General features: G+C 34.4%; 1 protein-coding gene and 1 pseudogene across 1 annotated transcript in view; one reads left to right on the forward strand and one right to left on the reverse strand.

The window, feature by feature from the left end:
• PDE3B (phosphodiesterase 3B) overlaps positions 1-26909 on the reverse strand; it is a 176157-nt gene that overhangs the window by 130133 nt on the left and 19115 nt on the right. The window lies entirely within an intron of this gene.
• Positions 7941-9415, forward strand: LOC137231279 (ubiquitin-conjugating enzyme E2 D3 pseudogene; annotated as a pseudogene).

Genomic DNA, 26909 nt, shown 5'->3' on the forward strand with positions numbered 1-26909 from the left:
TCCCGGACCGGGGCACAAACCCGTGTCCCCTGCATCGGCAGGCGGACTCTCAACCACTGCGCCACCAGGGAAGCCCTAAACCTTTGTTTTTAATAGTATGCTCCTCATTTTGGGGGTTTGTCTGATCTTTTCTCATAACTAGATTTAGGTTATTCATTCTTGGTTGAAATACTAACACTGCTTGGAGAATCACATCTGGAAACACACGATATCCATCTACCCCTTACTATTAATTTTGATCATCGATCAAGGTGTTGTCTGATTTATCCTCTGTATAGTTATTGTTTTTTTCCCTTGCAACTAATAAGCAATCTGCAAGGATACTCTTTAAAATCACTGAAATATCCTGTTCCTCATTAAAAGTTTCCCATGGATTTAGCATCCATTGATGATTCTTGCCTGATCCAATCTGCAAAATTTAAATCCATTTTAGTCATTCATTTGAAAACTATATTAACTATATTTAATGACAGAAAAAGTCCATGCTGAGAAGTCTAAAAATGTACTTATCGTTATTTGAATTACATGAACTTTAGCTTGCATATAATAACTAAATATTAAAATAAATATCATTTATTTTAACCACTTTAGATCATTCATGTCCTATATAAGTTTTCTAACAAGCATGCTGAGCTCTGTACTACCATCTTTGAGATTAAATGTAAAATTCAACTTTTGCCATGTATTTATAAAGATGTCACAAGATACCAAAAAAAAAAAAAGAAAAAAAGAAAATAAATGGTACTTTTACCATAACCAAAAATATTTCTGTTTATCAATAAAATTTACCTATCTACAGTCAACTGTTTTTGTGCATTAGCTAGAATATAAAAGGGAAATACTGGAACACAGTGAGGGGCATATAAATTGTTGCTACTATTTTGAAAGACAACTTGGCAACTGCTCTAAAACTTTTAAAGGCAATGCCTATGGATAAACTTATACACGATGCAAGTATACAAATTACAAGGAAACTGTTTATCAATAGAAGCCAGGTCAATAAATTACACTGTATTCAAACAATGGACTACCATGCAGCTGTTACAAAGAACAAGATGGGGGATTTACCAGGTGGTCCAGTGGTTAAGAATCCGCCTTCCAATGCAGGGGATGCAGGTTAGATCCCTCGTCAGGAAACTAAGATCCCACATGCTGCGGGGCATCTAAGCCCTTGCACCGCAACTACTGAGCCTGTGCCACAACTAGAGAGCCCATGAGCCACAACTACTGAGCCCACATGCTCTGGAGCCCGCATGCCACAACGAAATATTGCACATGCCTCAATGAAGATCCTGCATGCCGCAACTAAGACCCGAAGCAACCAAAAAAAAAAAAAAAAAAAGATGGGTCTATAGATATCAATAATATGTACTAAGTGATGGTACACTTAGACACTTAGTTGCAGAACAGTATTGTAGATCCTATACATGTAAAAAGAGAAAGGAAAGGAAGATACACTATATATGTAAATTTATACACGCAAACATACCCTTACATATGCTTGCATAAACATCTAAAATTCTAGAAGGAAACACAAGAACCTGTTAGTAAAGTTTATCTCTGGGGAATAAGACTGCAGGGGTCAGGAACTTTTACTTTCCATTTTTCTTATTCTAATATTTAAATTGCTAACCATAAGCATGAATTGTTTGTAATTTTTTAAAATTTGTTACAATTTTCTCAATACCAGAGGTGAACTAGCGATCACAACTGAAAGTGAAATAAAAAGAATTATCACCTGCTAGAAAGAGCATAAAACTATATTTTTTCATATTCTAATTCTAATCTCCAACCCAGAAGGAGAAATCATCAATTGTGCACATATACATAGTAGGCACTTAGCTAATGTTTTTCCATTATTATCTTTCTAGTAATTATCAGTGTCATAAAATTTCCAGATGGTTGACTAGAGCAAAGGATACTTGTGGCCTGTGGCCCTGAAACAGAAAGAGAAAAATCACCTATCAACAATGACAGAAGTTAAACTTACAAGGAAAAACTTAAATCAGTCTATCCCTTCATAAAATCCATGATATTCAAGTAAATTATCAAAGTGAGTAAAGCAAAGAGTGACTAATTCACTATTCCAGTGACTGAAAGATTAATTCTCAAAGTGCATTAATCCAAAATAGAAAACTACTAGCAAACTGCATAGTTGGTAATTCTATATAAATATGAGAGGTTCATATCTTGTAATAGCATTCACAAAACATGAACCAAAATTATTAGTATTCATATATGTGTCTATATCAATCCCTATGTATATGCATATCCATATATATGAATATATTTATGTAGTTATACAATAAATACATATATAATAGGAGGAAAGGGTGCTATGTACAAGTTTTCTCCTCCACTGCTTTCAAAACCAATTTTTATACCTTGATATTTCACTAAAAAGAAGCCAGGAATCAGTCAGGCCTGATTTATCTCCAGAGCCTATGAAATTAATGATTATTTCTTTTATTATACTTCCAAATCTGCAATGAAAACCTCTGTGGATATTTTTTTGGTTTCCTAAAAGCCACATTGTTAACACCAACTGCATGTTTTCCATACTTCTCTTTGCTAGTGGCATCAAGGTTCACAGAGTCAGTAAGAAATGATTCCCAGGGCTAAATGTGAAATATAGATCCCTGCCTATCTTTACGCACCATCTCCTTTATCACTCTTCCACTCAATCGTTACCCTTTAGCAATACTCACCTTTTAAAGTATTCAAATATGCCAAGCTTATCAGGTCTAAGAAGCAGTTGCACTCCTATTCCCACTAACCAGAAATTCCATCCCCAGGTCTTCATGAGACTGTCTCCTCATCATTCAAGTCTCAGCTCAAATGTCATCTTCTTACAAAGGACTTCTATAACAATGCAATCTAAATTAGTCCTTCCAGGCACACGGTATCCCACCAGCCTGTTTTATTTTTTTCTCAGGACTTATCACACTTTCTGAAGCTATCTTGTTCTTTTATGTGTTGTTTTATCCAATCACTCTTCCCTAGTACCTTCCCCAACAATGATTTCTAAGTTTCATGACAGTAGTTTCATGACAGCAAGAATCTTGACTGTCTTGTTCATTGTGATATCCCCAGCATCTGGTACACAGCAGGTACACGATATGTATTTGCTAGACGACTGAATAAGGAAGAAATCAATACTGTCACTACATGCTGTCAGATGCTGAAGATATAATCTACTACAGCCTGCACCAAAATGCTAAAATATGTGTGTAGGAAAACTGTAATTATGTCTTTACAGCTATTTAAAAATCTATGAAACTGGCCAAAAACTCTAAAAATGAATGAATATTGCTCCTATCTAAATGATCATTACAAAACCTAATACATTGGCAATAAACACAATTTAAAAATTCAACCACATATATGATCTAAAATTTACAATACACTTCTTTTTGTTTATTTGTGTCATTACCAGCATTTTTCTTTTAAATACATTATATTGCTTAGTAACATGTATATTAAAATAGCCATAGTGAGGTATAGAAGTTGTTTTACTTTGGATACGATCATGATGATGATATGCAAACATTTGTTGAGAAGTTACTATGTGCCAGCACCTCAAATACATTAGCTCATCTAATCTTTACATCACCACTAGGAGTTGTGGTACTATTACCATTGCCATTTTACAAATGAGAAAATTGAGAAACAGAGGGCTTAATTTATCCAAGGTCACTTAGTAACTTACAAATTTCAATCTACGTTCTTAACTCAATAACAGATGCTAAGAAAATGTAATACTTTAAAAGATGTCAGTTTATTTAGCCTTTCAGTTTCAGGCACTGTACAATATAGTCTAATTAAAACTACAGTTTAGTTTTCCTTCATTGAACTCAATTTAAAAAAATCATTTACATTAAGTGTGAGCCTAGATCAATATACAAATTCAACTTGCACTGCCGTCATCAAAAAACAGGAAAGGAAGAGGAGGGAGGGAGTGGGGGAGGAGAGAGAAAGAGGGAGGGAAGGAGGGAGGGAGATTATTGCTAGCAAGTATAATGCACCCTGTTTCCAGGGCAACTGTCAAAGTCCTAGAGTGCCTGATTCAGCACTTCTTCATCTGTTTACAATCACTCCAACACTCTGAAAACACGGTCATTGCATTCTATTTTGTGCAGCAGCGAATTCAGCATATACAAAACAGTATTTAACCTTTTTTTTTGCTTTAATAGGCTCACATGAAAGATCTGAAATAGCTATTATCCATATATTTTTTAAACAGTATACAGTTTTTCACCTTATTACTATATAAATAATAAAAACATTCCCCGTATTATACAACAGAATGTAATTGTAACATACATCCATAACATCCATGCTATAGCAACATTCAATTAAAGGTTAAAATATTTTATTAGTAAATGAGCCAAGACCATACATATACTTTCTCCACAATAAATACTCCACATTCAACCATAAACACTGTAATTTAACCACTAACATGGATTTGAAGTCACAAAATAAAAACTAGAAGCTACAATTTCATTCCCAAAATTGTCTTTGCCTATTTTATTCTGCACTATGTAAAATAAAGCTACAATTCCCAGTTTGTTTATTTTTGTTTTATTTTGTTTTGGAAGAGGATGCCTATAGTAAAGACTCTACACATACGCACGCGCGCGCGCGCGCGCGCACACACACACACACACGGTTAAAAAGAGCAGTTACAAACCTTCTTGAAATGTAATTTTGATTTTAGAATTTTATTTTATTATAATACAAACTAAACTGTCAGTGTATACACATAATAGTAAAGTAATAAATAAAAACTTATGAAAAGGACACATAATTATATACTATGGTAATTGGACAAGAATATGAGATTGTCCAATCCAGTGTTACTTTTCTTAAAATCAAATTTATTGAAGTCAAATTTACTTACAGCCATTTAAAATGTTCAGTTTAATGATTTTTGACAAATATTGTACAACTGTGTATATATCCCCACAATTAAGATATAAATATTTCCATCACCAACAAAAGTTCCCTCAAACTCCTCTGTATTCAATTCCCCCTACCACTGGCCCTAGGTGGCAGGTCACTGATCTGCTTTGTATAAATTATTTTTCATTTTCTAGAATTGTATATAAACTGAATTATACAGTATTTACTCCTTTGTATATGGCTTCTTCGATTTAGTATAAGGTTTTGCTAATGTTCTGAGATTCACACATGTTGTGTGTATTCATAGTTCATTCCCTTTTATTAATGAGTAGTATTCCATTGTAGGGATATACCACAATTTGTTTACCCACTCACCTGTGATGAACATTTGGGTTGTTTCTAATTTACAACTTTTATGAACAAAAGTGCTACAAACATACGTGAACAAATTTTTCTGTGGATATATGTTTTTATTTCTCTTCATTAAATACTTAGGAGAGAACTCCAAGATCATACGCTAAATTGCCAAAACATTTTCCAAAGGAATGTACAATTTTACATTCCTAGCAGGAGTGTTCACATTTTTTGCCTAATTTTAATCTGATCATTTGTTTTCTTTTTATTGAGTTGTAAGAGATCTTTAAATATTCTAGATAGAAGTCATTTGTCAGATATATTTATTATAAATAGTTTTCCCATGCTAGTACTTACCTTTGCATTTTCTTACTGATAGCTTTCAAAGAAAAGTTTTTAATTGTAATGAAGTCCAGTTAATTTTTTTTCTTTTATGTTTTTTTTTCAGAATTTTCTTCTAGATGTTTTAAAGTTTTTTTTATTTTTAAATTTTGGTCTATAACCATTGTGTTGTGTATGGTGTGAGTAAGAGTCAGTGTTCATTTTTTCCCCCAGAGAGTAGCCAGTTGTTCTAGGACATTTGTTGAAAAGACTGTAACTTTCTCCTTTGATGTGCCTTGGCACCTTTGCTAAAAATCAACGGATCTTATGTGTGTGGGTCTATTTCTGGACACTCGATTCTATTCTATTGATCCATAATGTCTATCTTATTACTACTACATACAATTAAATAAATCTTGAATCAGGTAGTCTGAACTATGTTCTTTTTTTTAATTGCTCTGACTATTTGTCTTTCCATGTAAAAAAAAAATTTTTTTTGGCCGCCACACAGCATGATGGATCTTAGTTCCCCCACCAGGGATCGAACCGTGCCCCCTGCAGTGGAAGCATGGAGTCTTAACCATTGGACCACCAAGGAAGTCCTGTAAATTAGATTCAATCTAATTTTGAATTAGATTGTCAGTAACTTTAAAAAAAAGAAAAAGACTGCTGAAATTTGTATTAGAATTTCACTGAAGTACAGATCAATTTGTAACTCAGTGTTTCTTAATCTCTATCTATACATTAGAATTACCTGGACACATCAAAAGATAACCCAAGCCTACCTAGACCCCCATCCCAAACCAATCAAATCAGTAGGTTCTAATATAGAGCCATGATTCAGAAATTCTTGTTTAATCTTTTGGAGGAAATGTTTCCATTAAAATTAAAGGTATCTGAGACTATAAGGAACTTTTTGTCATAAATATTGCTGGTGTCTAATTAAAAACTGGGATATCCATTTAAAAAATTAATTTCCATTTGTTAGACCTTCAGACCTAATATTTAGATAAGACCCAAGCCTCCTGGTCATGCCAAACTTAAAAAAGAAGAAATTTGGAAAATTTTCTAAAGATATTTGAGGAAGAAAAACCCAGGAGAAAAAAACCTGACAATCTAGAATTCTACATCTTGGTAAACTATCATTCAAAAGTGAGAGTTAAACAAAGAAACTTTCAGACACACAAAAAGAGCTTACACTAACTGAACCTAACTGAAAGATATTTCTGTGTTACAAAGAAAAATATTAAAACAGAAGGAAGGAGTGTGACACACACAAAAAATACAGCTAGCCCCAAATGGAGTAGTTCAAACAAGCATTTAAGGAACAACTAATCCTAATCTTGTAAAAACTGTTTCAGATAACAGAAAAAGATGTAACACTCACCAACTTTTTCATAAGTCTAGTGCTACCCTGATATCAAAACCAGATGAGAACAGATGTTACAAGAAAAGAACATTAAATGCCAAAATGTCTTATGCAAATAGACACAAAATTCTCAATAAAATATTACCAAACTAAACATAGCAAAGTAGAGGAGAAAAACCAATACAAATCTTAGCTGCCTTGATATCAATGAGTGTTGGCAAGTCTCCTAAAATTTAAGCAAATAAAAGATCTTGGCATTGAAGGAAAAGAAAGAAGAAAAGGAAGGAAGGGAGGGAGGGAAAAGAAAAGACAAGACAAAACAATACATCACGGCCTAGCTGGGTTTACCACAGCACTACAAGAATTGCACGTATATTTTTCTTTATACTTTTCCGTATGTTTGAAACACTATATATCATAATTTTTCTTAAGCTCCAAAGGGGTGGTAATTTGCAGATCAAAAAAGATTGAAACCTAAATGCCTACAGTAAGGAAAAAGAATAGGAAGTCAATTTACTCACAGACCCCTCCAAAGATCTAGCACTTGAAGATAGCAATTGCCATAGAATGTTGGGGTAAGATTTCCCACTAAAATCTGGGGAGTTTGATTGAAAACCTACATATTTATACTGATAAGACGCTGCCTCCACTGTGTTCAGTCAAGCAACTACTTCCCTTCAGACTGGCAGACCAGAATTTTGGTCTCTGGAGAAATTCTAGAGACCAGAGATCTAGAGAAATTCTGCATTTGGTATAGCAGGCACCTAGTAGAAAACAGAGGTGAGATAGCAGACTGACAGAGGCCAGAAGTAACAGGCAGTTAAGAACACCAGGAGAGGTCGTGCACGTGAGCTCCATAGGGCCAGGGAGGCACCAGCTGCCACGCAGGAAGGAGGTCAGGCTGCAGCTTGAGGGAGGCCCCGGCCCGCTGCGCCTGTGTCTGGCAGAGCTGGTGTGAGACAAAAGACAATCCTTCCCAGCCACCGGATAATCAAGAGTTTTGGCCTGACCTTTGAGCACACACCGAAATAGTACGGAGCCAAACGAAAAGCACAGACTATGGCACTGAAACGGATTAATAAAGAACTTGGTGATTTGGCCCGTGACCCTGCAGCACAATGTTTTGCAGGTCCAGTTGGGGATGATATGTTTCATTGGCAAGCTGCAATTATGGGACCTAATGACAGCCCATATCAAGGCGGTGTATTCTTTTTGACAGTTCGTTTCCTACAGACTACCCCTTCAAACCACCTAAGGTTGCATTTACAACAAAATTTATCATCCAAATATTAACAGTAATGGCAGCATTTGTCTCGATATTCTAAGATCACAGTGGTCTCCTGCTTTAACTACTTCTAAATTTCTTTTATCCATTTGTTCACTGCTATGTGATCCAAACCCAGATGACCCCCTAGTGCCAGAGATTGCACGGATCTATAAAACAGAGATAAGTACAACAGAATAACTCAGGAATGGACTCAGAAGTATGCCATGTGATGCTAGCTGAAAGTCAGAATAACCTGCATTATAGCTGGAATAAACTTTAAATTACTATTCCTTTTTTGATTTTCTTATCCAGCTGCTCCCCTATCAGACCTCGTCTTTTTTATCTTTTGTTTACCTCCCTCCATTCATTCACATGCTCATCTGAGAAGACTTAAGTTCTTCCAGCTTTGGACAATAACTGCTTTCAGAAACTGTAAAGTAGTTACAGGAGAACAGTTGCCCAAGATTCAGAATTTTTAAAAAAAATGGAGCATGTGTATTATGTGACCAATGTCTTCACTCTAACTTGGGTATGGGATTAAAACCATTCCTCACTGCTCTAACACGCTGAAGAATCATCTGAGGGGGAGGGGGATGGATGCTGAGTTATCACATCAAAGGAAGCAGCATTATTCTAGCAGCATCCATTCTTGGGTAAGCCTTCCACTGTTAGAGATTTGAGGTTACATGATATACTTTATGCTCATAACTGATGTGGCTGGAGAACTGGTATTGAATTTATAGCATCAGCAGAACAGAAAATGTGATGTATTTTATGCATGTCCATAAAGGAATGACCTGTTCTTGTTCTACACAGAATGGAAATTGGAAGTCAAACACCCTTTGTATTCCCAAATAGGGTCTCAAACATTTTGTAATTTTCATTTAAATCGTTAGGAGGCTTGGAGCTATTAGTTAATCTATCTTTCAATACATTATTTAATATAGCACTGAATAAACGATGCAAGTTGTCAATGGATAACTGATCAACTAATAGTTCTGCTAGTAATTGATTTATTTTTCTTCAAAAAAGTTGCATAAACCAATGAGTTAGCTGCCTGGATTAATCAGTATGGGAAACAATCTTTTGTAAATGCAAAGCTGTTTTTTTGTATATACTGTTGGGATTTGCTTCATTGTTTGACATCAAATGATGATGTAAAGTTCTAGAGAGTGAATATTTTGCCATGTTCGGTTAAAAGTTTGCAGTCTGTTACAGGTTGACACGTTGATTGACCTGATATGCAGAATTAATAAGCTATTCAGATAGTGTAGCTTTGTAGGCTGCACATGATACTGGCAGCCCAGGAGTTCATAGAGGGACTTGGGACCCAGCAGTTCTGAAACGTGTATATGGAGTTGAAGAAATTTATTTTCCAGGTACAACCCCCACCTAACTAAATTTTTTCTTTACCTTGTACACTTGACAGCTGAAAAAAAACATAACATGGGAGTAATAATGGGTCAAAATTTACAAAATAAAGTACTGTTTTGGTGTGGAAAAAAAAAAAAGTGCCAGAAGCAACTTTTAACCAATAAGGGACAGATGTTGGTAGATAAAGTGCCCAGCCTCCCTGCAGCTCAGTGAGACAATTCTGTGGTATCATGGTCTAAACCAGCATGGAAATGTTCGATATTTGCACTGTCCTATATGGCAGCCACTAGCTGCAAGTAGCTATTGAGCACTTGAGTTGTGGTTAGTGTGAGCAAAAACTGAATTTTAAATTTTATTTAATTTAAGTAATTTAAATTTAAATAACAGTACATGGCTAGTGGTTAGTACTGGACAGCATAGAGTCTCTCTGAGAGTCTCCAGTAATATTGAATCCCAGCTGCCCACAGTAGTAATCCACTCAGTCAATATACTCTTTACTAGTTTTCCTCTTGTACTGTCTCACTTCCCCATTCTCTGATTATAATTCCTAGAATCATCTCCCTATCTTAGAGTCTGCTTTTGAGAGAACGAAGACTCTTAAGGATCTGATGAAAGCTTGCAATTGAAAGGCAAAGACTAAAATGAGCCACAAGAAATTAGGAAATGGCAGGAAAAAGAAACAGAAGAAAACACGGATAAAATGTTATTAATAATCTCAAAGAGATAAGAGTAGATATTGCATCCATGAAACAAAAACATAATATTGAAATGGGAACCAGAGAACAAGAAAGCTCTTGGAGAAATTAAAACTACGATAACAAAAATTTTGTAAGTCAGTAGAAGGATGAGAAGATGAAGTGAAGGACAACAAGGAAAATAAAACAAAAATCCTAAGAGATGGACTTGGGGAGAAAAAAAAATTTTTTTTAATTAAGCAATTAATCCAAGAGATACACTGTCAAAATAGGAGATACAATGGCCAGTTAATAGTAAGTCCAGAAAGAAAGAATTGAAAAGAGGAAAAAAAGAGAAATTATTAAAAACCACAGGAAATTTTCCCCAAACTAAAAGACATGAATCTCCTAAATTAAAAAAAAAAATCAAATATCAGCACATGATTGAAAAAAAGACATATACCAAGGCACAACATCACAAAATTTGTGAACACCAGGATAAAGAAAATCCTAAAAACTTCCAGAGAGAAATCAGATTAGCTTCAGACATTTTAATAGTGACACTGGATGCTTTTTTTTTTTAAAGTAGACTTAGTTCAACAGTAAACAATATTTTTATAATCAAAAAATGTAAATACCAAAAATAGATTTTAAAATTGTGACATAGCTACAGTAAGAGAATGGAAGAAGAGTGAAAGGGAAGGACTCTAAGAGACCTAAATTCTCAATAACATACAAGAATCACTTAAGCCAAGAAACTGGCAGAAGAGGCATATTATTTTAAATTACGTAAATACCACAAGAAACAATGAAAAGAATTCGGAGTGATTATATCTGAGGACCAGGACTGGAGAGTGGGGAAGAACTAGAAAGGAGACTGCAATTTTTCATTTTAATCTTTTAGTGCTGTTTGATTTTTTATGTGTATGTATTACTTTGAAGGAAATAAAAATGTATTACAAAAGCGGAACAGAAATTTTATGTTAAAATTGTTCAAACTCTTGAAACTATTTTTGAATATCAGTTGTAAAGAGATGGTGTAAGTAATTGGAATCCAAAGATAATTGCAACACAGATAATATCTACTATTCATTTTAGACATCTCATTCAATGAAACTTCAGAAAGTGCTAACAGGAAATATAGTTAAACCTATTTATTTGTGCCGATGGCAGAGAGCTAGAATATGAATAAATCCATTTATTTTTGCCATTAAAATACACACATATAATTTGTCGGGAAGATTAAGCCCTGTATGTGGGGAAGACTAAGCTCTATATGTTTTAGAAAGTTAATATTAAAATTGGATACTATCACTTGAGCACAAATCAATGAGCTAGATAGTCACAGAAATGTTATGCACATAATAGGCACTTAGATTTGTTAACTAAATGACCAAAGGAGATACTCCAAACAGGGCTCCTAAAAACACAAGGAAAAGCCAGTACAAATATAAAATTTACCATAGATAATATGCAAGTAGTAACTGATAACTTAGTATATATTGAATCACTTTTAGTTTCAGTTTCATCTCTTTTCTCTTCCAGCTAACCTTTTGCCTGTCACTGTGTCAGGTTCCCATAAAATGACTGAGCCATGATAAAAGACAGAGAAGGAAATAATGACATCAGAACATTTATGATAGGAGAATAAATTCACTAGTCAGGAGAACTTGCCAGCAACAATATCACTTGAACATTACAAGTGAGAACACAGTAAGGTTAAAAGAGAAAACTTCATTTGGAAAGAAAACTTCATCTGGAATATTAGTAATTTTTCTTTTTATTAAACAAATATTTTAAGAAATAATACCCTAAAAATTTTTCCTAAAAATGGGAAAAACTGACAAGCCTTTGCTATGAAAGTTTTTAAAGCACTGTACTATGATATTAATCTTAGGCAAAAGATTACAGTTGTCAGTTCATAAGTAATTCAACATTAAAACATTCCTTTCTAAATACTTATTTTTGACAGTTTACCTTGATAATTTAAAATATATTTCCTGTTTCACAAAATTATTACAATAAAATCAATCAACTTCCTATTTTTCTATCAAATTTTTAATACAACTTCTAAGAGCAAGTGTTCCCAATAATATATAGAACCTCCAAACTTAAACTTTTATTATTCAGCATAAATAATTAACTATGAAGTCTATTTATGCCTAGCTTTATATAAAAACCAAAATGAAATCCTTAATTTCTCACTAATAATTAACCTTACTAAATATTAGAGTCCACATATTAACCAATTAGACCTATAGCATGGCAAGAGAATAAGATCTACTATCACCAGCAGAACTAAAAAGGGCCAATACTTTAACTCCAATTTTTAAGGTGACCAAGGCTAAAAATAATATATATTCCTTTTTTTTTTTCCAATGATTGTGACCACTGAGAGCAATGGTTGTGTTGCTTTCATTTGTGTACCTAGGAGCACCTGGCATAATACGCAATGCCCTCCATCAAATTTTATTGCATGAAAGACTGAATAAATTGTTTTTCTCAATAGTATCTACTCCTTTAAATTAAATTTGTGTCTCCATTGTTGGAGGCACCCATAATTAACAAAGGATTTTAGAAAGCAATAAATACTATATATGTCAGCAAAATAATCCCATTAAGATATCAATATCACAAGTACTAAAAGGATTAAATGATCTCTTAGAAAAGTTTTCAGCTCTAAAATCCCGAGGTTTTACTAACACAGAACATTTTTCTCCTAAAAAGAATTACCTTCTCTCATATTATTCTTTTATAGGCTTCACTAAATAACGCTTTATGCTTTAAAAATGAGAAGCTGTTTCAAACGAAGCCAGACTTTCTAATTAAGTTAACTGGAAACAAGAAAAACTTATTGAGGCTTTCATACGAAGGGAATAAAATAATGTCATGGGCACAGTATAAATTTTAGTGACTAAACAACTTTATATAACTTGCTGAAAAATTATAAAGGAATCAAACATTTCCAGTACAATTCTAAAAATAAAAAATAAATAGCTACAGCATGAGATGTCATTAGTAAATAATTGTTTGAAAACCTGAAGTTTTTAATGATCAACAAACAAGTACCCCTTTTCATGTACTTTGTACCCCGTAGAAAGAAAAGACGCTTCTACGTGAAATAAAAGTTAACTTTATTTTTATAAGAAAGCCTCTCTGACGAGAATGCTTGAACTAAGGGGGAAATAAAGTACTAGATAAGTCTTAAAAATCACCTTATATTTCCCTTGTATGAAGTTTTTTCCCCTATCCTTGGTCCTGTCAGTATAGGATGAGCTGACTCTCTGAACCTATCATATGCTAGGAAATATCTTAACTTCTACAAAGCCAAAGAATTTTTGCCAGGATTATGTGGATTTGGAAAAAGAGGAATTCCAGTAAATTCCAAGTAACCAGTTGTTACCACAGAGAAATAAAACTGATTTGTTCAGTTTTGGAAGGGACAGGCTTTTCGTTGGACAGAGCCAGCTGAGAATTATAAAGCTTAGCTGCTTTAAGCCACAACCCTCACAAACAGCTAAGAAGCAGTCATCAGGAGTGTGATTCTTAGACTAGCAGAAAGTAAGTTTCCAAAAGAAGTTCTCTCAGCTTTCAAAAGAATAACTTCTAGTATTTCTTAAGACCTCCATATGACCACTTGGTCAGTCACTTTCCTCCATGTACATTATGCATCACAGGTTTTGAAGTAAGACAGAACTGGTTTTTAATACCAGATCAGTAACTACCAGCTGACTAGTCCTGCTTAACTTCTCTGAGCTTCAGGTTCCTCAACTGTAGAAGAAGATAACCATACCCTATATTTTGAAGACTACTTCATAAATTTTATAAGAGAAAAAAAGAGATGATCCCACAGATTAAAAGTAGCAGAAACCAATCTTACACAACTTTTTTCAGCAAATAGTGAAAAAGGAAATACTAAGTCATTGTATGAAGCCAGCACAACCCTAAAACCAACACCTGACGTGGACATTATGAGAAAAGAAAATTACAGACCAACATCTCTCATGAACATTAATGAAAATTCTAAAAATAATAATAATAATTTAGCAAGGCAAATCTAGCAACATACAAAAAGGATAATACATATGACTAAGTGGGATTTATTCCAAGAAAACAAGGTTGTTGGTTCAACATTTGGAAATAAACCAAAGTACCTCACCACATTAACAAAATAAAAAAGAGAAATCCTAGGATCATCTCAATAGATACAGAAAAAGTATCTGATAAAATTTAACTCATTCATAATTTTACAAACCTCTTAGCAATCTGGAAATAGAAGAAGGAAAATTCTTTAAACTGACAAAAGGTATCTTCTACCAAAAATAATACACACACATCCCTCAACTACAGCTAACATCAATATTAATGTCAATATACTGAATATATTCCCCAGAAGTTGGGGAGAAAACAAGATTGTCCACTGTCCTCACTTCTATTCAATTTTATATTGGAGGTTATAGCCATTGAAATAAGGCAATAAAAAGGCAGAAAAGTATAAAGATCAGAAAAAGTAAAATTGTCTTTGCTCACAGATAACATGATTGTATATGGAGAAAATGCAAAGGAATCTACAAACAAGGGACTACAATGAATAAGTGAATCTAGTAAGGTTTTTTGATACAAGTTCAAGACTTTTCTATTGTATTTCTATATAGTAATAACAATCAAATGGAAAATCAAATTTATGAAACAGCATTTATTATATAATAACAAAAAATCAAATAATGAATAAATCTTTCATAAGACAGGTAAGATAGCTACACTGAAAACTAAAAAATGGTAATGAGAAAAAATTTTAAAGAAGTAAATAAACAGTGAAATACACACAGTTCATGGTTTGTAAGACTCAATATCATTATGACAACCAATTCCCCCCAATTAATCTATAGCTCCAATGCAATCCTAATCAAAATTCCAGCAAGACGTTTTGTGGAAACTGAAAAACCAATCCAAAAATTTATATGGAACTGCAAAGACCCTAGAATAGCCAACTTCAATCTTTAAGAACAACAAAGCTGAAGGACTTACACAACAAGATTTCAACATTTACTATAAAGTTTTATTGTGACAATGGTCAAAGGATGGACAAATATACTAAAGAAACAGAGTCCAAAAACAAATCCACACATATATGGTCACTTGCTTTATGAAAAAGATGCCACTGAAAATCTGTGTGGGGAAAAGAGAGCCTTTTCAATCAATGGTGCTAGAGTTTTGGAAACTAGTATGAAAAAACAATGAACCTTGACCTCAATTTCACACCATTAACAAAAATTAATTCAAGATAGATCACAAACCTAAAAGTAAAAGGTAAAACTATAAAGCTTCTAGAAGAAACTATAAGAAAATATCTGCATGATCTTCATATAAGCAAAGATTTTAAAAAATATTCAAAAGGCCACTAAACTGCTAACTAAAAACTAAAGTTACTAGCCTATTAATAGAAAAAAAAATCGTATACTTCATTAAAATTAAGAACTTCTGTTCACCAAAAGATATCATTAAGAGAGCAAATGGTTAAGCCACAGACCAGCAGAAGATATTCCCAGTACGTAAATCCAGCAAAGGTTTTGTATCTGGAATTCATAAAGAACGTAAAATCTACTATAAATCAATAATAAAAAAAAATCCAATTTTTTAAATGGGCAAAAGATCTAAACAGGAATTTCAAAAAAGAAAATACCCAAACGGCCCATCAACATATAGAAAAGTACGCAAGCATCATTAGCATCAAAGAAATGTAAATTAAAGTGACAATGACACAACACTACACAACTCACAGAATGGCTAAACACTCATCTGAAGTGTTGATTAGAATGTGGAGCAACTGGAACTCTCATCGACTACTACCGGGTGTATAAATTGGTACAACTTTGGAAAATTGCTTGGCAGTTTCTATTGAGGGTCAAACATATACCTACACTATGATTCAATAAACCCACTCCTAGGTAAATAGTCAACAAAAATTAATATATGTCTACCAAAAGATGTATAAGAATGTTCACAACAGCTTTAATCATAAATGTTCCCCCAAAATGGAAATAACTCAAATGACCATAAACTGGAGAATGAATAAATAATGATACATTTGTACTATGGAATACTACACAGAACTGTAAAAGAATAAACTAGTGATAATTTAACAGCATGTATGAATCTTGTAGGCATTATTTTCAGCAAAGGAAACCAGATACAAAAGATAACATACCATGTAACTCGATTTATATGAAATTCAAAAACAGGCCAAAAAAATTGATGGAGATAGGAGTTAGGATAGTCGTTAACATACGGAGGGAGTAATGCCTCTAAGCATGAAAAAAGATTTCTTCTGGTGTGCTGGGAATGTTTTATATTTGGGTCTGGGTGGTAACCACATATGTATATACCTATGAAAACATTCATTAAGCACTATATTTTAAGATTACTGTACTTGGTAGTATGTATGTTATGCCTCAATTTTAAAAAGTTGTATTCTCTAAATTTGAAGAAAAAAGCTTCAATCTGGAATTTGGAGATATGTGCAGGAAAAGAAAGTACTTAACAGAGGACTTGGTCAACTCATAACCTATTTGGTTCATATAAATGCATATAAAATAAATAACAGGAAATAAAGTCATGCTAAAAAGGAGATTCAACATTTATTGAGAGTTGATAATAACTCAAGCATTGTGCCAAGGCTATATTTGCACATACATACACACACACACACACACACAATCTTATTTAAACTCTTCAACAAACCTATGGGGTAGGTACTAATTTTAGAGATGAGAAAACTATGGTGAATAGATGTTGCTCCTATTAAGTTTTAAATGGTTTGATCTTTGTAAACACCGTTTGGCTTGCATAAAATAATTTTCTAAATATACTGAGAAAAAGTGATTTGTAAATATCCTACCTGGCTTTCCTATCACATTACCTAAATATCATCCTCCACCACACTGTCATCTTACTCTCCTTTATTTTTCTTCACAACACACATTGCTATCTGATACTATATTACATGTATATGTGCTTATTTCTTATTTTCTCTCTCTCCCACTAGAATGCAAGTTCCATGAAGGCAGAGACCTTGTCCATGTAGTTCATTGCTCTCCCCCAGCACCCAGACCCACGTCTGCCATGTAGTAGACACCTAATAAATAATGGTGGATGGAATGAAAAAAGTAATAATAAATGTCCTATCTGATACTCAATTTGTACCCTTTTCCATAAGATCTATAAAGCTAAAAGAAAATAAATGTATTCCAAGTCTCTGGTAATAATCAGTTTGTATAACTTTACCAGCAAAAGACTTGATATTTATCTCTAATTTGGGGCAACCACTACATATAGTCAAAGAAGAATTTGGGAAGACTGATTTTAACATGTTAAACTAATACAGATAATTATCTTCCATTTATGTCACAAAAGACATAACCATCCAAATGTTAATCTTTTAAAACTGTATTGTTTTGGAGCCAACTAAGCACAGAGTATGTCATGGTTTTAGGAAGAAATGCTTGGGGCCAGCATTATAAAAACCAATTACAATACTCAACATCAACACAGAGCTAAACAGTGATGACTAAACAATTGCTGAAATGCAGCATTATTTACAAATACCCAAGATAGGGAAATAACCTAAGTGTCCATTGATGGATGAATGAATTGAAAGAAAATGCGGTATATGTGTGTTGTGTGCGTGCACACACACACGAATATCATTCAGCCATAAAAAAGAATGAAATCTTCCCATTTGTGACAAAATGCATGGATCTTGAGGGTATTATATACTAAGTGAAATAAGTCAGAGAAAGAAAAATGCTGTATGATTTCACTCATTTGTAGAATCTAAAAAACAAAAACAAAAAAAACAAGCTATAGATACAGAGAACAGATTGGTGGTTTGCCAGAGGTGGGGGGTAGGAGTGTGCAAAATGACTGTAGTCGGTAATACTATAGTGCACATTTGAAAGCTGCTAAGGCAGTAGATCTTAAAAGTCCTCATCACAAGAAAAAACAATTTTTTGATAACTATGTAAGGTGATGGATGTTAACTAGACTTATTATGACGATTATTTTGCAATAAATACAAAATACTGAATCATTATTTGTACCTGAAACAAACATGATGTTATATATCAATTAAATGTCAATTTTTTTAAAAAACATTACTTAAGTGTATAGGGATAGATGTTTGCCCCTTCACTGAATTCTACTGTTCAGTTTACTCCTGTGTCTTGATCTCATTTCCTTACCTCTCTGTTCTAGCTACTGTGAGCTTTAACCTCACTTGCTATTATCTTTAATTTTTCCTTCTGTGCTATATATGTGTGTATATACATATATATATACACACACACATATATATGTATATATATACACACATATATATATATCTTTCTAACATATTTAGATGTGCATCTATCTTTGAAGCATACACACACATACACATAAAACTTGCCTGGACCTTGTTTTCCCTTCCAAAATACTGTTGTTTGATGTCACAGCCACTTTCTTAAAAAAATATACAGCCTCCACTCCCTACTCCCGAATTCATATGATCATCAATAATGACCTTTATCACCAAGTCAAACTGCCTTCCATATGACCTCAATGCATCATTTAAAACAGAACACATCCTCCATCTTTAAACTGTATCCTCTTGACGTGCATGATTCTGTGCCTCCCAGGTTTTGCTGGGCCTGAACTTTAAACAATTTAGGGGAACCTCTTTAAGAAAAAAAAGCAAAATTAGAAATACAAACTTAGGTGTCATGGTGAATACTTATCTAGAATGAGGGGGGAAAGAATCACAACACGAGTATCACTAAAATCTAGAAAAATAACATCATAATTCTATCAATAATAAACTCCCTGACACACTTCTAGGATACTTTTTCTACATTTTAATTGCATATCTTTCATGATCACTTCTTCATGTGACAATGACATGTAACATTTTCTATAAGTAGATAGAAATATGTAAGATTTTCTATAAAGAAATAGATTTTTTTAAAACTTTCTGAAGACTAAATCATTACTCACATTTTAGAAAATATTCTTTTAGGTTCACAAACTGTTACTGGCTACGTAATATAAAATTTTAGTACTGTTGTCAAATTTGGGGAAACTTACATCTGTTTCTTTCCTTTATAAGCTATCAGATTCAAAAGAGTTTTCCCCAGACTAGCTTCTGGCTCCGTGTATTTCAAACTGTGTTTCTCTTACCCTACTCACGTACTTCTAGTGTCAGATTCTGTAGGACATGTCCATATCATCTGTAATCTCTGGCCTTGCATCTTTTTTCATAACACTGAGTCAGCACAGTAAGTAATAAGAGTACAGTTGACCCTTGAACAACCGGGGGGGCTAAGAGTGCCAACCCTCCGAGCAGTCGAAAATCTGTATATAATTTATAGTCAGCCCTCCGTATAGGCAGCTCCTCCATATCCGAGGTTCCACATCCATGGATTCAACCAACCTCAGATAGCGTAGTACTATAGTTATTTATTATTGGAAAAATTCTGTATGTAAGTAAACCCACACAGTTCAAACCTGTGTTGTTCAAGGGTCAACCGTATTCCAAATGTCATCCCTATACCAGAACAGCTAGCAAAAACCTAACTACACTCTGAAGTGACAATGAACCGTATAAACATATGCCACCCAAACTAATTGTAACCCCAATTCGACTTTCCCTTAGCTGGATGCCAAAAATGCCTACAGGCACTCCAATGCTACATGACGTGAGGGTAAATCAAGAATGGAAAGAGACAGCACTCTTAACTTAAAATACCTTACTTTTGGAAATCCTACAGAAACATGTGGCCATGTGAACACCTTTCTCCCCAAGGCTTAGAAGACATTTGCACAAGTGGTAAATCCCCCACAACCTACAACCCTGACTCTGTTTTCTTTGCTGACTCCTTTCTGACATGCCAACCACTAAATATAGGTACTTCCCACAATTCTTGCCTTTCTCCTGAAAACCTACACAACACAGGTACTTCCCAAAGTCAGGCTGTCCTTAATTTTTTTAAAAATTCTATCTGCACTCCTTTTTCCCCCCCAGTCTCATCTATTCTCAAGCTTCATCTATGATCTTCTTTAGCAAATAATCCTCCCTCTAGAATATAGTGACTAGACTACCAACTCTCTGGGAAAGGGAGATGCCAGCCTTGTGGTCTGCATGAACTCCAAGGCCTGAATTCCCTGAGGCATACAGAGCAATGAATGAAACATACTGAATAGCTTCAAAACTTTATCTCTAGCCTCATTCTCTTTTCAAACCTATGATCTTTGATTCAACTGCCTATTGGCCTTTTTCATGAAGATAACATCTGCCCCGCCTCAGAAAACACACACAAAATCCCACGGCCCCTGGAGCACTCTGAACTTCATTTTAATGATAACTTTTAAACTCTTAGTAAATAATTTTCAGAGTGACCTTTAGGAAAATTAAGGCATGATAAAATTATAGGCCTTGTTCAAGAAGAATACAGATTATTCCACCTCGAATAGCTTAAACTTCCCTCTTAAAAACAAGTCATGTGGCTCATAAACCATACAGATCTAATTATAATAACTTATCTGGAATCACACTCAGTGCCCTATACAAGGACACCGTAATTAGAAATGCAAAGCCTACTGCTAGTTATTAAACATGAACAGATAAAATACTTTTGAGAAAGAAAATAAATACAATAAGACTAAATACCAATAACAAATAACTAAATAACAGTAAATATGCCTGTATACATAGGTCTTAAAGTTTGTATACAGAATGTACTCAAACAACACGGAGTACATATTCAGTCAGGTAGTCCTGCTCCAGTGAAAGACCTCACTGTAAACACACTACTAAAACAAAAGAGTTCCCAAGCAAATAGGACAAACCGCTGACATAAGTGTGGTACTGACGTAGCTGTCTATTTGCCTTTAGTTGCTAGGATTCAGTGTGTCCATTTTTTTCTAAGCTCTAAAACATGCAACTCTTTGATGTTATGAAGAGTCCACAGTTAAACAAAAAATTGGCAGAATGTTTAACATAAAAAATATTTCAAATTCAAATCTCTAATTTCTTGAAAACACATTTTCCCTATGGTTAAAAAACAAATGTTAGTGAAATTTTAAATTTCTTTACCAAAAACAACAATAAAAATCAATTTCAATAAATGAAATGAAAAGAGAAACTGCATACTTTCAAGTTACTATCGTAGAAATAAAATTCTGAATGTAGCTTTAAAGGAAAACTATCTCCTATCTGGTCAGGAAGTTTTTGAACCTGTGTGATAAGAGAAGTGCATATTTTGCATTGTTCAAAAAAAGGAAATTATGTGGTGATTTGAGTAAACTCCTAAATTACTCAATTAAGATCCATTTCACTTTTAGAATTATAATCTTAAGATTATATGCTAATCAATCAGACACTAATAAATAAAGTGAATTGTATGTCATCCATAAGATCTGTGAAAGAAGAGGCAACGAGAAATCTGTTTGTTAGGCAAATAAAACAGAAACAGTGGCAACTTTAGTACTATTTTCTGTAGCTCCAAAACTATCATCCGATCTCAAATTACGGGTCACCGAGAAAGTTCCCCCAGGAACTTCCATCTGCTCTTGGTGCAGCACAGGTATGGTGCATAAAATGGGCTTGAAATACCTTTAGTGGGCAGCAAAACCAAATTTCCAGGAAAACCTTCAGAATTGATTAATATTAAATGAACACAGTTCCATTGTTTCTCTAACAGCATTTAACAATATTGCTTCACATTCCCCACTGGCTTTCGAACTATTTAAATATTTTTCAACTTTCATATTCTTTGGGATACAACTTCCATTTCTATTTCAAGATTCAAATATTTCAAATCAATTCAATATAACTTATAAATTTACTATAAATTTTTTATTTAAATAAAGATTTGAGAAGTCACAAATTAGTAATTTTTCAACCTACACAAAGTTTTATGTCGTCACTTCACTTGAAAAACAATTTGGCATTATTCGGCAAAATTGAAGCACAGACGTACCCTACCACCTAGCAAGTCCATCCAGGGTAAATACAGCAGAGAAAAGATCATACACATGCACCAAATATATTTACAGAACTGAAATCATATAAAGTAAGCTTTCTGACCATAATAAAATTAGAAATTAGACTAGAAATCAATAACAAAAGGATAAAAGAAATACTCCAAACACTTAGAAATTAAACAACTTCTAAATAAGCTGTAATTCAAAGAGGAAGTTTAAAGGGAAATTGGAAAATAGTATGAACCAAATAAAAATTAAAATACAACATATCAAAATTTATGACATACAGATAGAATAGTGCTTAGAGGGAAAGCTAAAACACTAAATGCTTATATTAGAAAAGAAATCTAAAATCAATAATCTAAGCTTCCACCTTAAACTATAATGAGAACAAAATAACCCTATAAGCAAGCAGAAAAAAGGTAACAATGATAAGATCAGACATCAATGAAAAAACCAGAAAAGCAATAGAGAAAATTAATGAATTGAATACATAGTTCAAAACTTTCCAAAGAGAATTTCTAGTCCCCAATGATATCATTCGGAAATTCTACCAAACATTTAAAGAATAAATAAAACTAATTCTATATACTCTCTTCTGAAAACAGAAAAGGGAATACTTCCCAACTCATAGTGGGAGCATCATTACCCTGATACCAAAACTAGACAAAAACAGTACCAAAAAAACTACAGACTTACATCCCTCATGAACATAGATACAAAAATCCTCAACAACATATTAACAAATCAAATCCAGCAATACACAAGAATAATAATACACCACAGCCAAGTGGTACTTACCCCTGCGATGCAAAAGCTGGTTCAATATTCAAAAAACAAGCAATGTAATCCATCATATTAATAGTATAAAGAAAAAAAGACATACTATACGACCATATCATTTGATGCAAAAATTTGATGACATTCAACTTTCAGCAAACTAAGAATAGAAAGGAACTTCTTTAACCTAATAAAGAGTATATATGAATTCACTTAATAGACGTTTATTAAGTGCTATGTTAATAACAGTGCTATCTGCAGCACTAAGGATAAGGAATGCAGAAGAGGGATAAGACAATGCCCCTATGCTTAAGGAACTCAGCTTCTCAATAGGAAGGCAATCACATAGGTAACTAAAGGTACTTTAACAGTAGTGTATGTAAAACATTATAAATATTAAAAAGGACATTCTATCCAGGTGATCAAAGTGGGGCGGGGAGGGGGTGGTGGCGAAGAAAGTTCGCTGAGATAGTCCAAGCCAGTCCCCTCTCACTCAGACAACTGCACCAGCCACCTATCTTTCTGCTTCCACTCTAGATACTCCCCACCAATGGCCCATAAAAAAGCCAGAATAATATTTTTGAAGCATTAAATGATGTCATGAAATTGTCTCACTGCTTCCCATTAGAATGCGGTTAGAAAGAAGTGCAAGTGTCAACATGGTCTACAAGGCCCTATGTGATCCACACGCTTCTTACCTCACCTACCACTCTCCGCCCACCCGTATTTCTTTCTAACCCCCAAGAATGCCAGGGTCTTTCCCACCACAGGGACCTTGCCTTTGCTAGTCCTTCTGTCTGGAATGTTCTTCTCCCAGAGCCTGCATGACCAGCTCCTTCTCAACATTCATGTGTCAGTTAAAACGTCTCTTCAGAGAGGCTTTTCCTGACCATCTTACCTAAAGCTCCACCTCCACCACCCTGACCCATTATTCTGTTTTACTTTCTTCATGCATCACAGTACTTAGAACTACATGAAATTATTTTACCGTGTTTTTATTTTCTACTTACCTGTGCTAGAATTTTGTTAAGGCTCCATTAGAGCAAAACCCTTATGTGTCTTGTTCACAGTACTAATCACGGTATCTAGAACAAAACCTGGCACACGTGTATATGCTCAATAAATATAGTTAAATAAAGATGACATTTAAGCTGGATTAAGGTGGTGAGGGCCGGGGGAGGGGGGGCAGGAGGGATTGACCTTCTCAAGAGGAATAAATAGAGAAGGAGAAAAGGAAATCAACGTGGTTTATCCAGCGCTTCAATTTTCACAGACTCTGGAGAATAAAGTTACAGTTGGGAGGTATCCTGAAGATATTATTTAGTTTTGTTGTGTTTTCATGATGCATGAATACACTTTCAAACATCCCCAGTCTTTTCTTGAACACTTCCCCTGGCACGCAAATCATTATGTCACGAGCTAATCAATTCTGACCCAAACAACTTTAAATGACCAAAAGATTTTCTCATATTAGTCAAAAAGCTGCCTATTTGTTATTTATACATATTAATCTCAGTTCTGTCCCCAGAAGTTCTCATGAAAACAGGAAGTTTAATCCCTATTTCATAAGGCAGGCTTTCAAATATTTGAAGACAACTACATCCTCCTAAATATAATTTAAAAATTAGGTAACATTTCTTGACAGTGCCTGCTGGGCTCTGGGCTAAGTACTTCATAGGAACCACTCGTTTAATCCTCACAACAACTCTATGGTAAAGTTATGATGACTATGCCTATTTTACTAATGAGAAAACTGAGGCCTGGATTAGGTAATTTGCCTAGGTCATCAAGCTGGAAAGTGAATTCTGAGGCCAGAATACAAACACAGACAGTCCAACTCCAGAGCCTACAGTCTTAACTGTAAGCCTCGCTCTCTAAATGACTCCTGTTCTTTCTACTATTTGTACTCTGTCACCATGTGCAAAACACTCAGACAGCAACGCTAAAACTCAAAACGTGACCCAATATCTTCAAACTAATGATGAAGGCAACACTGATTCTCATGCACTTATAAGAGCCATGATATAATGCAAGATTTAATAATAAACAAGAGGAAAAGCAGTGTAAAATTAACATATCTCTGCAAATACTATCCATTTACTATTCCTCTTTGTCCAGCACACACTCCAAACTGAAATACTTTCCATTTTCTGAGCACACTTTTTATTTCACTACTCCTCCACCTCTGTTTACATGATTTTCTCTTTCTAAGGAGCTATCCTTCCACTTCTGCAGAGAACGGACCTACTGTGTTTTTAATTTTTATTTACTTATGGCCATGTCGCGCATGTGGGATCTTAGTTCCCTGACCAGGGATCGAACCCGCACCCCCACCAGTAGAAGCTCAGAGTTAACCACTGGACCACCAGGGAAGTCCTCTACTGTGTTTTTTTTTTTTTTTTTTTTTTTTTAAACATCTTTATTGGAGCATAATTGCTTTACAATGGTATGTTAGTTTCAGCTTCACAACAAAATGAATCAGTTATATATATACATATGTTCCCATATCTCTTCCCGCTTGCATCACCCTCCCTCTCACCCTCCCTATCCCACCCCTCCAGGCGGTCACACAGCACCGAGCTGATCTCCCTGTGCTATGCCGCTGCTTCCCACTAGCTATCTACCTTACGTTTGGTAGTGTATACATGTCCATGCCTCTTTATCTACTGTGTTTTTAGAAAGCCAGTTGTGCTGGGTATATTTCATTTGCCCCTCCAGAGCCATTCTCCACTTTTCTCCACTCTGCTCTGTGTTCCCAGAAGGCTATCCTGAATAGACTGTAATAACAGTCTCCTTTGCCGTCTTTTGGGTGAATTCAGCCAATGGAGACAGGAAGAGAGTGAGCCTAGAGTAATGTCACCTCTAGTTAGTAATCTCACTCTACCAGAAGCCAAAGCTTCTGTTCAAATGGACCTCTATACAGCTGCCCTCTGAGTTTTGACAATAACCTCCTAACTCTTCCCTTACTTGTCTGAGGGCTGTGATGGCTACCTATTGTTGCTCACCAGATACTTCACTATTCCGTGTCAGTTTCCCTTAACTCTACCCACACTTTTATAATTCACCCCCTACATTAAGTTCTTGCAAGTTTACCCATTTGACTGTATCATCTATTTTCTGCCAAGGACCTCACTGACACACCACTTCCCTTTCCCTATGCCTTCTCTGTATTTTGTTTATACCTCCTTTATGACACTTTATTTTTTTTCTTGTACTAGACTCCAAGTTTCTTGATGACAAGGTATGTTTTATTCATCTTTGAATCTCCCAACTCATTAATTTCTTGCCCATAGTAGGCACTGAAAGAATGTTTCAAGAATGGGAAAAAATAACATTAAAAAATCAAAAGAACGATACTTCATGACATAAGAAAATGATCTAAAACTCAAATTTCAGTTTCTATAAAGATTCAAAAACATACAAAACTAATCTATTAGGATAAAGGTCAGAATTGTGGACATTTCTGGATGTAGCTATTAACTGGGAGAGAACATGAGGAAGGTAACTAGGGTGCTGAAAATGTTCCTTATTTTGATGAGTGGTAATTATATGGGTATATACACATGTAAAATTTTGTTCAGCTGTATACCTAACGTTTGTTCACTTTATGGCATGTACAGTATATCTCACTAGAAATGAAAAGGAAAAACAAATCTATATTTGGCTGCTCGTGTTGAATCAATATGGCTAACACCTCATTTATCCAGAGATTCTTTATCAAAACAAGCAAAAGAGGTCTCTGCATAGTCAAAATAGATGTTACAAAGTCCATACACTTTATCCATGAGAAAGACTTTCTTTCCATCATTACTTTTTTTTTTTTTTTGCAGTATGCGGGCCTCTCACC

This window comes from Pseudorca crassidens, chromosome 9 (genome assembly GCF_039906515.1).
Source record: "Pseudorca crassidens isolate mPseCra1 chromosome 9, mPseCra1.hap1, whole genome shotgun sequence".
Classification (NCBI taxonomy): Eukaryota; Metazoa; Chordata; class Mammalia; order Artiodactyla; family Delphinidae; genus Pseudorca; species Pseudorca crassidens.